General features: G+C 37.2%; 1 pseudogene; it reads right to left on the reverse strand.

The window, feature by feature from the left end:
• Positions 1-968: 968 nt before the first annotated feature.
• Positions 969-2,439, reverse strand: LOC149542895 (DNA repair protein RAD50 pseudogene; annotated as a pseudogene).
• Positions 2,440-16,912: the final 14,473 nt, after the last annotated feature.

The raw sequence follows: 16,912 nt of genomic DNA on the forward strand, positions 1-16,912 counted from the left end.
TATGAAACTTCCTTGCCAATATTCCTTACCTTCTCAAGCTCTCGAGAGAAACCAGCCTCAATCTCTGACATTCCAGAGGCTCAACCAATTGACTTTGAATCTTTTACACCTTCAAACAAATGTGCCCCTAAAGATGGAGCTGAAACTGATGCTGGCGGATTTGAAGTTGTAACGCTTGGACTGAAAAGTCATCTAGATGACTGTTTGGATCCAAATGGCACAGTACCAAAACCTGATTTCGGCATATTTCCCACTGAAGTTTCTGAAAATCCAATCAAATCTGCTTTACTAGAAATAGTTTGATTGTTCAATTTAGTCATGTTTGCAAAGGCAGACCTAGACTTATTTGCTCGAGTAGAAATAGACTCAACCATATGAAAACTATCTCCTTGAGAAACAGTTCTTGTGGGAATACTTGAACTAGAACTTGAAATTGAGCTAGATTTGGCAAGAAACATTTTTGGTGCTATTTGGAAAAGATTACTTGGTCCATTGGAAGGTATTCCAAACAAATTTTGTGTATCAAAGCTTGGTTTACTGTTGTGCTTGACAAAGGAGGATTTCTCACTCAATATTGCTTTTGACATATCATTGGTATCTTGTAATTGAATAGGATGGATATTTTTCACTTTGGGCATCTCACCCTCATTGCTAGTTTGAATGCTTTCAACATCCACATTTGCTTCCATTACTTTACCATGGAGAGAAGAGGGTTTCTCATTGGGCACCAGCTTTGTCACATTATTACCCATGTCCAGATGAAAGTTGATCACACTTTCCATCTTACTGATCTCTTCTTCAGGCTTCATAACTTGAGCATTTATAGAATTTACAGACACTTCATTCCTTGTTGGGGTTGTGGAAGGTGTTTTCTCAATAGGAATCAACTTTATTTTGTTGCTATCCTTCAGTAGATTAGTCGTAATAAAATCTCCCATCTGAATCATTTGATTATTTGAATAGTTCAACTACGGATCCACAACATTAGCATGTTCCCTTTTTACTGGCATCTTCTCCTGTATATTAGATTCAAAATCTCGTTCATCAAGCTGACTTGTTTTCCTCTAAATCTTCTCCTCCAACAGCCTTTCTTTCTCATCAATATGAGCAAGATCTGTATCTGAATTTCTTGGGTTCTCCAATTCTTGGTCAACTCCTCCTCCTCCTTTTTTTGTTTTGCAGGTTTTTGACCTTCAAACTCACTGCAACGTTTGCTAACAGATTCAAAAGCTTTCCATATACTTTTAGTTTCTATGTCATTAGGCTCCTTTTTAATTGCACTATCCTTCAAAAGTTCTTTGAGACGTTGTTTTGCTAATTCATTGTTGAGAGGAAGGTTATCAACTACACCTAAATTGTGTTTTGCAAACATAGCCTAAATATATTTACCACGTTCATGCTTCACTGATATATGAGCATCTGCTTGAGCTTGTAGCTTGCCCATCTCCTGAAATATATCATTGATTGTCTCGGTAAGAATGTCACTCTCTATTGATGTATTATTAAGCTCTCTTTCCAACTTGCTAATTTTGGATTTCAAATGGGCAATTCTTTCTTCAAATTTTACTTGCCATTCTCTAAGCTCCTCATCAGTATCCTCATTTTCTTTAGCAAGAGCCGCATATTGTGCCTGTTAAAACTTTAAAAGAGTGCTATGTTTTGTGTCTTTCATTCGAACTTCATCTTGTAGTTTCCTTAAATCCTTAAGAGTTAATTCTGTCTGATTAATTTTGGTCTGTATGTTCTAAATATTTTTCTCTAAATCTTGAATTTGGTTTTTTACAGAAGTGACTTTGTCTTGGCCCTGTTCGATGCTTTGGCAGAGCTTGTATGCTGCATCTTTTAGAGTTTGCAGATTCTCTAATTTCAGTTTATACATCTTAATTTCCTGAGCTTTCTCTTTGTGAAGCTTCTTTATTACCTCCAAGGCTTTTGTGTATCTTGTAGCTGAAAAAATGTCATCAAGATTTTTCTTTAGAATTGAAGCCTCCACAAATGGCCGGTTAGCATCATCCTGATTCACAAATATTACATTTTCTAATATAGCTTTTGAAACTCCCATAAGAGTAGAACCTCTATGTCCATGTTAGCACATCTATAACTAAGGCATACCTTCTCACTAGTATGAGGGTTTATTGTCTACAAAACACTCTCAATAGCTTTATGCTCCATTTAAGATGCTTTCTGTTTGAGTTGAAATGATCGTATGCATACTACATCCTTACCAGCTACAGTATTGAACCTAAGCTTAATTTGGGCATTCATTTCAGTCTCTCCTGCAACCTGTAATTGATTCCTTTATGCTACATGAGGGGTTCTAGTCTACCGCCCAATAGTTCTGCTTATCACGAGTTCAGAAACGGTAGCAATATTTCTAAGAGAATCGCAGGGTAGAAGAAATATCCCCACAATCAAACATGCTCGTTTTAAGGACACCATTCTAATTCGTTATCAAACACTCGGTTTATGTGAACATCTCATGATAGACTTCACATAATGACTACTCGTATAGTATCATTATCGACTACAGAGAAATGGTTCAAAATTGATACGTGTTCAACCAATGGCTAAGTGTCGACAGCTTCCTATACCTGAACGGGTGCATGAATTAATAGCTGGCGTTACAATTGCCAAGAGATATTAAGTGAAAACTTGAAACCCCCGAATTCGCTCAAAATTTGTCTTCACCCGATTCTATTTCACTCTCAGTGCTATCTGCACTAGCTGTTATCCGACATGTAACACACCTTGACACTTGTCAAAAAAAGGCCCCAAGTAACACTTCGAAAAAATATTTGTATCTTTCACTCCATGATGCGTCTGAAGATGTAACATTTGTATTCACCAAATATATGAAGAAACAACATTCACTCCGTGATTGACAGTGATGGTTTGTTGTTTTCCATGTCTTACCTGAATGAGAGGGTCTCTACAATGCATGTTGGGTAATAATACCTCCCACTCGGATAATTTTCTTCCTCGTGACTCTAATATCCAACCTGTATCTATTGTGTGCTACCCGTAAGTTGAATGCTTACTGTTGGCATGTAATATTCAGACCCTAAGGTTGATGTCAAATACTCAGTATGAAATTGGGATTGGAATGCCGACTTGTTCAATGCGATCAGCCTGTGAAATGTGTTGATTTGTCATTATAGGAATCACCCAGCTCAACCTTTTATGTGACACCGTAGATGGAGGTGGAGGAACTGAATCGTGTAGCTAGCCCACGAATTTGTATTTTCTGCTACTCACGATTTCAAACCCGCAACCCGACCAAGGGAACTGTCAGCAACAATCTGGGCATAGGAATATATATTATCCGTCGCTTACACTTGTTGTAAACCCAAATGTAGGCTTCTCACTAGTCGAAGGAAAGTTTCAAGCTTGAGTTGGCATCCCAACTCACGATTGCAACCAAAATCTCACGGGTCTTCTACCTGGGTGAAACCTATCTTGCTCAATTAAAATGACTACCAGATATAACCAACACTTCCTTTTTTATCTCTATAGGAGTTCTTTAGTGTAATGACCAGGCTGGAAGTGGCAGGATACTCCAACATTGAGAATGCCCTTGCTCAAACTCCCAACCATACAACCTTCACCAATCAGCTCGGCTCTGATGTGATAACAATAACTCGTGCTAAGCTGAACTCCTTGTCATGCAGACTAGAAATTTGGTCTAGTTATCATTTTCTCAGACCATCTCAATGAACATACCATTAAATACCAACTTGACTGCCTTGTCATAAACAACAATATTCAAACTCCAAATACCCAAAATACTGAACTTACTTTCAATCTGAACTGGAATGCCGTTTTAATTTCATAGGCTAGCAAGAAAACTAGCTCTGATACAACTGTAATATTCCAAATAGGATATTTACTAGATTTATAGCACATTCAAAAACCAGTAGAATTTTCCAATTAAATAATTGTCCTTAGAAATAACAATCAGATTTAGGGGTACACAAAATGAGACACAATGTATAATAACCCAGAAGATTCTTAGATATGACCCATTTTTTGCAATAACATTCAGAATATCAACATGCAACCATGAATTACAAATTGGTATGATAAAACCAGAAACTCTTATAAATCCTTAAACAATGATATTGCCTTTTACAACCACAATATAACACCCGACAACTAAATGTTATTGTATTATACAACAACAATACAATAACCAATACATAGAAAACAATCCTTGATACATAATTGAACAGTCAAATTGGAATGAGGGGATAAGAACTTGTAAACTCAATGAGACACCGGTGATGATATCTCCACAGGCAATGGGTTTGATGTCTTCCTGCATGAGGGGCTACATCCTCACACAGGCTAAAAGTTGAAACTTTTTGAAACTCTCCAAGAGAGAAAACTAAACTAAATAGCAAAATCAAGCATACCAAAGGAAAGGGTCTCTTTTCCTTTTATTCTCACAATTGTAACTCTTTGACTACCTTTTTGTCTTTTCATCTTATCTCTCCTTGTCCTGTTTTGACCACTTGGAATATTAATTTGAGTTTTAATTAATGAAGTTTCAACTCTCCTAGTAAACTTTAATATTATAGAGATGACCCCTTTAATATTTCTAATGTCCCCAGAAAGGGACATTACAAATGATCGAAGTGGGGAGAAACAAACCTGACCCTTCCAACCCACTATAAACTCAAAGCTATCAAAGACACAAAAACTTGGTAGACATGGTACTTTTCTTCATCGAGTGAAAGTATGTGTGGGATTGGGAGTATGAGGAAATCACTAGATAAGAATGCTTAAAGTACTCTTGTGGCCACAAGGTTCGTTACTTGCTGCAAGGTTAGGAGTCTCATATTGGAAGCAAGAGGAGTAATTTGAATGGAAGCCCTTTCTAAACACCATAGGATTAGAAGCTAGCCTCTTTTTCCATTCAAAATCTTGGTGCAAGGACCGATCCTAGTGGATTACCCAAATCATCCCAAGATTTTACACTCACCATTTGTGTCCCTTTGGTTGTTTCATTGGCATTTCCATGAAAAAGCCAACAACTATTGTGGGAGACCACTTTGTGTGAAGCAAGGGGACATCAAATGTGGACCAAGTTGTTGAGTAATGAGCTATGACCTTGGGTAGTTTTTCTTAGAATGTGTCTTCAAATGTGCTAAACCTATGGAAATCATTTGAACATACACATGATGGTAGTTTCTAGGACTTTCCTTTTTAGACCTCACATATGCTTATATCATGCAAGGTCGCTTTGTCCCTTGCTTGATTGTTTGAAGACTACTCCATGTGTCACTATCTTTCTTGAAAAAACTTAATTTTGAACATCAAACTTTCTATGCTGTCAAGTATTGTCAAACTTTATCAAACATTTCAAAACATCAAGTGCAAACATTGCTTGTGTTGCTTGCTAAGGGGAGTTTCATAATTTTACTTTTCTTTGCTATGTCTCTAGTGCTTGAACATGCTTAAAGTGGCTCTTTAGGCTTGACACTCTTGGTATTTTCCACCTTCTCAATCTATGTCCACTTTCTCGGACCCTCTTTTGCTAAAAGGTTTCCTTGATCTCTTGACTACACTCTTTGGTTGGGAAAGTTGTTCACCTGTCACCCTGATTGCTCTATCTATTTGGCTATTTGGATTCTTCCCTAGCTCTTGACTTGAGTCACTAGTATTTTAAGTTTCTTGGACACCTTTCTTGATAAGTCACTTTACTCTATCTTTACTATTTTGGCAAGTGAAAGCTCTACCTCTCTAATTTGGACATCAAGTTATCTTGTGTCACCTTATTAGCTTCCTCTAATCTCCTTCATGCTTGATTTTCTAACTCTATGGGCTTCGAAACTTGTGTTGCCAAACCTCAACCAAGTCTAGATGATCATGAGTTGTACTATGCCACTAAAGAGTTTCAAGACCTATACACTCAATACAAAGAACTAGAAGAAACAAACAATCTTGCTTACCTTCATCTCACTAGGCACATGATAGAAATGAAGTCTAAATTTGAGAAAATGTTAGAGGAAGAATGGAATTATCACATGAGCTTTCCTTAAGTTCTTAATATACACATGGGTTGTATTCTTCTAGGTCTACATGCTCTGCTCCAACATATCAATTGCCTTCATCTTCTAGATCCAAAGACCTCTTTAGAGAGCAAGCAAATGATATCTCGTTTATGCCTATGCCAAACTTTCATGACAAGCCTATCTTTGACCAATATGATGAAGACATGGATGCATGTTATTCACTTGAGAAGTAAAAAGATGATTCTAGAAATGGTTTTGAGAGGACTTTTACTCCCATGGAAGATTCTCACGATGATATTTTGTAAATACTTCTTGGCACTAAGTTCATCATATTGCCTAAGTCTAGCTCATACAAAAACCCATTCTTGGATATCTATTATGCTTATCATTAACATAATGAGCATAGTACTTCAGATTGCATAAGTTGAAATATAAAATCCAAGATCTTATTGATGATGGGATTGTTGATACCTCTAATGGCTCACTTGGTAAGGATATTTCTCTTAAGAAAGATCATATTGTACCACCTATGTTTAGCAATCATCTCCTTGACACCTCCACTTCTTCTAACACTCATGCATCTCACAAAACTTCAAATCTCTCCAACCTGACTCCATCAAATAAAGAGCCTAATGCTTTTCGCACTAACTATGCATATCCTTAAGGGCTACTACCTCTAAAAGAAACTCAAGTTAATCCACACTTGGCTGCAAACCCTTTTCATGCTACTAAGTTAATCAAGCTTCATGCATTGTTATTCTTACTATGCCCACTTTAGCTAATCCCCCATTACTTCTTCAAGAGCCTAACATACAAACCCCAAATTCTCCCTCCTTAGATGTGGATCCATGTCAAGAGGATTCTCAAAAAGCTAAAGATCAAGATCGAGCACCCTTTCATCTCCTTCAAGATGTCACTCTTCCACATCCTATATCTTACCCACCTCTTAAGTATGATGAGGATACCACATCCACTACCTCCATCGAGCTTATTGAAAATTATGAGAAAATTGTTCTTTCTATGCTATCCAAAGAAACTTGTCAAGATCAAAGTATACCTTAATGTTTTGCTTCTCCATATCCACCTCAAAACTATGCTCAAGCTTCAAATGCTCCTATCAAAGATACACATGAGTCTATTGATGGTCTTGGCCATTGTTCACTCTAAAGATGTTGATACCACTACTCACTATCCCTTTGCATCTCCTATGTCTATCCTTGGTCCTTATCCATCTGAGCTAAAACCTTCAAACCTTCCTTCTATATTGGGGCCTTATGTTCTTTCATCTCCTAACTTTTCCACTCCTAGCTCTCCTATCATACCTCAAGATCAACAAAGATACACATCCTTGAACCCTTCACATCCACCTTTCCATCTAGGCCGGTCATATCAGCCTTCTTCATTCACAAATCCGAAGTCTTTTGGAAGCAATTTGGATGGTCAACTTAAGAATAAACACATGAATCCATTTACAAATGAAGATCACTATGTCCTGTCTAAATGCAAAGAAAGAAAAAACATTTAAGAGACTACAAAGGTCCACTATTCAAAAAGTGAAATCAAAGCAAATATGGGTTCCTAAACCCATTATTGAAGAAATGTGTTCTAAAGTATCCAAAGGAAAATCTAAAGCTGTATGGATTCCTAAGTCTCTCTTGAAAGACTTGAATATTGAACATAAATCTAAGTTGACATTCAAGCTTCCAAAGGCTTCCACTCCATTTTCTTCCAAACATCTTCCTCAAAAGCTTCCAAAGGCTTCCACTCCATCTTCTTCTACCATTCTCCTACCGCCTCATACATCTAAACCTCAATCTATTTCCTCCATGATCCCTCCATCATTCCAAAACCCTCCAAGGTGTGTGTCAATGTTAATCTTCCCCACTTTGTCACCTAGCCTTATGAATTTTTTTCAAAGGTACACTTACCTACTATCCATCCTCCTACAATATTTTCAAAGCATGAACGCTTATCCTCCGTATACTTATCCTACTACCATCTCTCTTCCTTCACCCTATTAGCATATTTGAGCATACTTATCTATGGTCTTGGCTTATCATGACTTATCTGCACTATCTAACTTGAAAAGGCTTGACCTATTTCTTAAAAAAAAAAAACAAAACAAAACAAAACTTGACATCATTCATCTTTCTTTTCCTTGCCAAGATTGGAACTAACTCTTTTCTAGGTCTAGGGGGCACGAACTGCATATCTTATCAAGGTCTCCTTGTTCTATTGGTGCTTCTTTATCATCTCTCTGAAAGAGTCTTTTTCAACACTTATTGGATGCTTTAGCTATAGTATAGGATGTCATGATACTTCTCATTAGCAGACTTGAGTCCTCCAAGAGATGGTCATGTGACTTACACAGACACACACTTAAACATTAAACTTGCTGAGACATGATAAAATTTATCTTCTTTGTGTGATGCCTATGACAATTTATTTGTTGAGTGTTCCCTCCCTAATAGTCTTTTAAGGATGTCATGGACTAGAAGATTGGGGGCATGGGGCATGTTTTACTTGTTTTATGTGTGTGGATATACTTTGTTAGTCTAAGGTGTTGAGAGCCTTTGCACTTGTCCTACTTGACACTTTGGGCCTACAATGTTTCATCCTTGTCTATTTTTGCAAGACCCCACTTAGGGGTTATCCTGGTGCTTATGCCTCAATACAAGTGTAATCTTGCTATATTAAACTTAGGGAATCTAATAGCATTAGCCATTTTTGACTTACATGTCTTTGATGATTTAATAACTATTTTCTAGTTTAGTTTACATTCCACTTTCTCTCATTTAGCTTTCATTTGCATTACATTCATTCTAGATTCTTGTATATTGGTACTTATTCCCTCTACTCTTTGAATCTCTTGTTCTATGATGTACCTTGCAAGGGTTGCATATCTTGTTTCATTTAAGAGAGACCATTTCATTTTTTGCACCTTTGCACGTCTATATAGAGAGTTATGAGCTGCCTCTTGAGTTGCTCTCTTTCATGGGCACTCTCAAGTATCATGGTTTATAGAAGTGTGACACATTTTGTACACACAATTATTATTAATATTCTATCTTCAAACAGGGACATGAGAACTTCCCAAATCCTAAAACAAAATTTTGAATTTCACCTTCTCATGTATATGTCACTTAAAGTCTACCTATACTTCGATTATGCCAATTAAATTTGACTTGTACCTTAGGAGATGAATTTTGAATAGACTTCAAGCCTGATGAAAATGTGTTTCTATTACATATTGTGCTCAACCTTAAAAAATTCAATCCCAAAATGTGTACATAAGAACATTCGAAATCCTCATTTCTATGTCTCATGACAATAAATATCTCATTTGTACAAACAATTATTAACCATCTATGGTGATTTCAAGTTCTCCTTTGGACTCAAGATTTGAAGACTCCCAATTCAAGATGCCCAAGTCTTGTTCCATTCAAGATCTATTCAAGCTATTGCATTGGTGTGAGTTTCTCTCTTTCATTATGGCCAAGTAGAGGAATTCACAAGCAAGCAAGAAGATCCACATCCATCCTTCTTCCTCTTCTACTCCATTCAAGTGATCAATATACATACATTTCTACTCTAGGATTTTGAAAGTATAGGTCCATTTCATTTGTGAAGTCATTCTTGATTCTCCAACATATCTCAAGCAAGAATTCATACATCTTCTTAGGTTTATCGAATTTATATCCATCCACGAGGATTTTACTTTGTCTCATTTTCCATGCTTTAATTATTTCATTTTGAGGTTAAAACCTATATAGGAGCTTGACCAAAGGCAACATATTTTTTCCCCCCAATAAATTCTATTTTTCTTTTGTGTGGGAACAAGTAACAAAACTATAGGTTCAGATTCATAGAAGATTCAATATAGTGATAGGTACATAAAAGAGCTCTATGGTTTTTACACTTTTAGGGATAGGTCAACTCTTTAACTTATATACCCAAGTATATGTCATCATAATTCAACCTATATTTGGAGTTCCAAAATTTCCATAGTCAATAGACGTCTTTGGGTCCCGTATCCATAATGATTTCAAATTTTGATAGTTTTTGAACAAACATTTCTAGATATAATGTGTTGTCCTCTTCTAACCCTCAAGATGAGTACATCTTCATTCTCATTCCTATTAAGAATTTCTTTCATGTATTAGACTTGATATTATATCTTGGTAGTACTCATTTCTTTAGTCATAGCATAGATATTTTGCAATCCTTTTTCATATCACACTTTTATGTCTATACAATGAAAACCCTACACCTCTCTCTCTCTCTCTCTCTCTCTCTCTCTCTCTCTCTCTCTCTCTCTCTCTCTCTCTCTCTCTCTCTCTCTCTCTCTCTCTCTCTCTCACACACACACACACACACATATCATGATCTTATTGGAAGGATTCTAGTAAGTGGATGCATATTTTATTTCAAGCTATCACTTATATACATACACAACACCAAATTTCTAATGACCTACCAATTGACCTCTTGTACTATATGAATGTATGCAAAAATATATATCAAATTTTTCATTGAGTGATATTCCTCACCTCCTTAACATACCTATTGTTGAGGTGCAATTTCTATTATAACACTAATTAAAAAAATAGTATAATAATATAATAAATCTAACAACAATAATGACGAATATAATGATGTTAGTGGTGGTAGTAGTAGTAAAGAAGATTGGACCTTGTCTTAAATAATAATGCTAAATTAGAATATAAATAAACATGTGAAAATATAATAGTTTTGTGTTCTTAGCTTCTTAAATTATACAAAGGGATATTTTTATTTATTCATTTAATCATGGAAAATTTAATTATATGTTAAATCTTTTGGAATTGTACCATTAGGGATTGCTAGCTGATAATAATAATAGTATTTTAGAATATCATGTTAAGTGGAATAATGAACAGATAAGATGAATTTTTTTTGTTGGTAATATTGCTATTTTTTCTTTATCATCAATAAGATTTATATTTGTATGTCAAAATATTTAGAGTAAGAACCCTTGCCATCACTTTTATATTGAAAAAATAGTTGTAGAGATTTGTTATAACAACCATACAACAAAGAAACACCAAGTCCCAATTTTAGTTTTCCTTGTATTTTTACAAACTTTTCATCACTACAGAAAGGAACTGCCAATATGTTAATGCTTCTACTAAGGAAGCCATCAATGCTTGCAAAAAATCACCAAAAAGAAACTATAGCCTATCTCACACAAGTATGTCATTAAGAACTATTCCACCATCAAATACAATTCAAAATAGCCATAAGTGTAATTTAACTATATCAATGCCAAATTTATAAGGTAGATAGAGGATTCAAGTCACAAAAACCAAAAATTTTATCCACTATAAGGTTTAAATATGGAAACCTATTACACCCTATCCTACCTCTTTATTCTACCTAATACAACTATTTTGCCCAACTTTATTTGTGGTGTCTTTTGAGTAAATATTGGTGAGATAATAATTTAACTATGATAATGCTACATTTATAAGGCACATAAAAGATTCAAGTCACAAAACTAGAGCTTTTATCTGCTATAAACATCAAAACCCATTACACCTAGTTCTATCCCATTATTCCACCCGCTATAGCTACTTTCCCTAACTTTTCCCAAGATGACCTTTTCATCTTGTTCCTTAATGGGCACATGTCAATGATACTCCCTCCATCACTATGAGGTCTTTATTCACCTCAAAATCTTGCTTCCTTAATACTTTGACTTTGTACTCCTCCTTGTCTATCCTCCTGCTCGACCATCACAAAAAGATAAAAATATGATGCCAAACTCCTTTGCCTCACTCCGAGAGTGACCCAGCAAAAGCCCGATTCCATTCCATACAAAAGCTCTTCATCAAATAAAGAATTATGATTTCCATGCTATCTCTAACCCCAAAGCTAAAAACCAAATCAATGTTCAAACACGTGAGATGATTTACCTCTACAAAATAGCTCCACAACCACTTGAACCACATTTACTCACACTTGCATTTCAAGCATCTCTTGAGACTTTGCGCCTTGGTCAGGCATAGAAAACCCTATTATTGTGAGGTAGTAACTATAGTAATATTGAGCTCTATTGTACAAACACTACAACTTGCTTCAAATACTTCAAAATTATTCAGTCGCACGCAAACACCTTACCACCTTGCAAGTAGCTCTTTCGTTGGATGAATGATGTCCTCAATGAAAATTCATTTCTCTCATTAATACGTTCTTTGCAATCCCACTTGTGTTAATTATTGTTAGTTGGATAGCTGTTATTTTTGACCCAGAAATAGCAGTAGTATTTATGGGTAGCTTGGACAGCTGTTCGTCCTTATCAATGTATAGCAGCATTAGTTATGGGTGGTTTGGACAGCTGTTTGTCCACTTGCCGAGAATTAGTAAATGGTTATTGCAAGGATAATTATTTACTAATTTTAGTGATTCTCTTTTGGACACCTTGCAACCAATTCTATTATTGGCTATCGAGTTGTTTTAATCTGGGCTGTTGGTTTACCAACAGGAATAGTATAAAAAGAGGTCAGGGGGGCATTTGGAGAATATGAAGTTTTGGAGAAGCAATTTGCAGTGATAGCAAATTGTCTTGCATTGTTAGCAAGGGTGCAGTGTTAGCGTGGGGATAGCAGTGGGGAATATCAACGGGAGAAATTAGGAGGTTGTCGAAGTTCTGCCAGTGAAAGGCAAGGAATTTTGTATCTCTTGATTTGCTGAAGTTCAATATAATTCCTCATCTGTAGAATTGGTTTTCCCTTAGGGGTTTTTCCAGGGACAATTTGTCCGAAAATATTGTGTTCATTGTGTTGCGCATTTCTTTCCGTATTTTATAAGTGAAGTTGCAATTGTGTTATTTTTGGATATTAGCTGGGAATTTATTTTCAGCAGTTTAATAATCGTTTATGATAGGAGATTAATAATCAGTGATTGTAATAGTTGATTTTTCACATGGTATCAGAGCATTGTTAAGGGTAGAAGAGTTTTTCCCTAGGAAAGAAATTTTGATCTCTTTAGATTTATTATTGCTTTAAACCTTTGAGATGGCTTCAGCTGGTTTGAGAGATCAGGATAGATTGGATGGTGCCTCAAATTTTGGTGTCTGGAAGGCCAGAATTTCTTTATTGTTGGAAAAGAATGGTATCAAGGATTATGCTACCAGTGTTGTACCTGTACCAATGGATGCAACACAGCTTGCAGCATATAGGAAGGACGATGCCAAGGCAAGGAGAATAATCCTTGATGGTGTCAAGGATCATATTGTTCCACATATTTCGAAGCTAGATATAGCGAAGAAGATGTGGGACGCCATTCTAAATCTGTACCAAAATGCTACCACCAACAAGAAGTTGATTCTCAGAGAGAAGCTAAAAAGTACCCAAATGAATTAGGGAGAAGAAGTCACAAGTTACCTCACCAGGCTCAGACTTGTCAAGGATGAGTTAGTAGCTGTTGGAGATAGCCCTAATGATGACGAGCTAGTGAGAATAGCCCTAAATGGGTTTACTAAACAATGGAGTGTCTTTGTTCAAGTTGTCAGTGGACGAGATACTTTATCGAGTTGGGATCGACTATGGACTAATTTCACTTAGGAGGAGTTTAGACTAAGTCTTGTCAATGGAGCCAACAAGATTCAAAAAAATGAGGTGGAACAAGAGAATGTTGCCCTAGCGGGTAAAGGGAAAGCAAAGAAGGGATCTAGCAAAGAATCAAATTCACAAAGTGAAAAGAAGAAGAAGGACCTTTCTAAGGCCAAGTGCTTTGGATGTCACAAGTTTGGCCACTATGTCAGTGATTTCCCAGAGAGGAAGAAGGGTAAGAAGCAGGTGGCAGCTTTAGCAAGTGCTTCCGAAAGAACTCTCCAGTAGAATGGAAGATGAGTTTGCACTCATAGCTTGTATGGTTAGCTCAACCTCACAGTGTGTTTGGTATATAGATAGTGGGGCGTCATTTCATATGATAGGTGTTAGAGAGTACTTCTCTAGTCACAAGGAGGAGGACACCAACATCCAGATTTCTATGGGAAACTTGTCCAAACTCAACCCTGTTGGGAAAGGGACTATTCAGTTTCAAAGGGAGAATGGAAAGATAATTCCACTTCATGATGTGTTATATGTGCCAAGCTTAGGTATGAATTTGATTTTTGTATCTATTCTTTAGGATAGGGGGTATAATGTACTCTTTAGAGGGACAAATGTGTTGATTAAGCACAAGGATTGGAAATCACCCCTAACTATTGGAGTTAGGAGTGGTCACCTTTATAGATTGCAATTTGATACTCCTAAAGCACTCATGAGCAACAGTAATCCTAGAGATCTTGGAGAGCTATGGCATAGGAGGATGGGCCATATTCATCATGGAGCACTTAGATTGCTTCGTGAGACAGTGACAGGTGTTCCAAAGGTGAGCACAGAGCATGATGATGTATGTAAGGGATGTGTGTTGGGGAAGTTTGTGAAAGCATCTTTTCCAAGGAGTGACACCAGATCTAAGGGTGTTCTTGATCTAGTACATTTAAATGTTTGTGGACCAATGTCGACAAAATCTCTCAGAGGATATGAGTACTATGTTACTTTTATTGATGATTTCTCTAGAAAGACCTGGATATACTTCTTGAAGACTAAGGATGAGGTTTTCAGTCGATTCCAAGAGTTCAAGGCTCTTGTGGAGAACTTGACAGGAAAGAAGATAAAGGTTCTTCAGTCAGACAATGGAGGCGAGTACAAAGGAAATGTCTTCCAGGAGTTCTGCACCAGAGAAGGAATCAAGAGAGAATGGACTATTCTTTACAATCCATAGCCGAATGGAGTTGCTAAGAGGAAGAACCGTTCTATATCGGAGGCAGCAAGAGCTATGCTACATGACCAGGACATGCCTCGTTACTTATGGGTAGAGGCATGTAATACAACAGTCTACATTCAAAATAGAGTTCCACACAAGGTGCTAGGGAAGATGAGACCAGAGGAGGCTTTCATAGGGAAGAAGCAGATGTTAGTCACTTCAGGATATTTGAGAGTTTGGCATATTGTCATTTTCTTGGAGATACACGTACAAAGTTAGATCAGACAGAGCGGGTACTTTGTTGGGTACAGTGAGACCTCAAAGGCATATAGGATTTTCATTCTAGGGACTAAAAGAATTATTGTCAGACGGGATGTCAAGTTCATGGAGGACAAGGCATTCAGGAGATCCAAAGATTTGCCAGCAGATGATCAGAGTGAGCAGCCAACAGAAGCTCCAAGACTAAGTCAAGGGTAGCAAAGCTCAAGTACAATTACTAGTACGAGTGTAGACTCAGTTAGTGAAGATTCACAAAGTATGGAGCAACAGGTGCAACAAGAAATGCATCTAGAAGACTTAGAGGTTGACATTTCATCCTCTATAGTTGGTAGCAGGAACCATGTGGTTCCAGATACACAAAGGGATACTTAGGAGTTTGTGGGAGCTCCAGGAAGAGTACTAGACAGCGAAGACAACTAGCCAAGTTCAATGACTATGTGGCATTAGTTAGTCAGTTGGTAGATAGTGAGCCTTCTAGCTATCAAGAAGCTGTAGAACATCAGGTATGGCGAGATACCATGGTTGAGAAATATTGTTCAATAATGCAGAATGATGTGTGGGAGGTAGTACCTAGACCAACAGATAGGGTTGTAGTTGGATCACGCTGGATCTATAAGATAAAGCACGGTGCAAATGGTAACATCGAGAAATACAAGGCAAGGTTTGTAGCAAAGGGCTTTTCTCAAAAGGAGGGAATAGACTATGAGGAGACATTTGCTCCTGTTGCTAGGTATACTTCTATATGAGCTGTAATCTCACTTGCAGCACAGATGGGATGGCAAATCCATCAAATGGATGTCAAGACAATATTCCTTAATGGTGAGTTGAAGGAGGAGGTATACATAGAACAACTAGAAGGCTTTGTAGCACACAGCAAAGAGACCCACGTGTGCAGATTGAAGAAAGCATTGTACGAACTCAAGCAGGCTCCTAGAGCGTGGTATGAGCGCATTGATACATACTTGCAGAAAATGGGCTTTGTGAAGAGTGAAGCCGATGCTAACCTCCACTACTTGGTGGTTGGGGGTGAGATTCTCATTCTTGTTCTTTATGTGGACGACCTATTTCTTACAGGTTCACTAGGGCTCATAGTGGATTGCAAAAGGAACCTTGCAGAAGAGTTCGAGATGAAGGATTTAGGACTTATGCACTACTTTCTAGGCATGGAAGTGTGGCAGATAGATGGGGAGATTTTCCTTCCTCAAGGGAAATATTGCATTGAAATCTTGAAGAAATTTGGGATCGAGGATTGCAAAGCCATGTGCACCTATGATCATGAATTGGAGGAAGGTATAGATACAACTAAGGAGAAAGATGTAGATCCCACTTTATATAGACAGTTGATTGGTTCGCTTATGTATTTGGTCAACACTAGACTAGATATAGCATTTGTAGTAAACTCTCTTAGTCAGTTCATGGTTGAACCAAAGAGAATGCATTGGATAGTGGCTAAGCATGTGCTACGTTACTTGCATGGTACAGTCAAGTATGGGATCATATATGTTCGAGGTGAAGGTATTAGGTTGATAGGCTATACTGACGCAAATTGGGCAGGAAGTACAACAGACAAAAGAAGCACTTCAAGGTGTTGTTTCAGCTTGGGATCAGGAGTTGTATCTTGGTTCAGCAGGAAGCAGAAGTCTGTGGCTCTAAGTTCAGCAGAAGCCAAATACATAGCAGCTAGCATGGCGACATGTGAAGCTATATGGCTTCGAAAGTTGTTAGTAGCCTTGTTTGGTCAGAAGGTTGAGACTACTGTGATACATTGTGATAATCAGAGTTGCATCAAGTTGTCTGAGAATCCAATGTTTCATGATAGGTCTAAA

Source organism: Cupressus sempervirens, chromosome 8 (genome assembly GCF_028749045.1).
Source record: "Cupressus sempervirens isolate cs-2001-9-10 chromosome 8, ASM2874904v1, whole genome shotgun sequence".
Classification (NCBI taxonomy): Eukaryota; Viridiplantae; Streptophyta; class Pinopsida; order Cupressales; family Cupressaceae; genus Cupressus; species Cupressus sempervirens.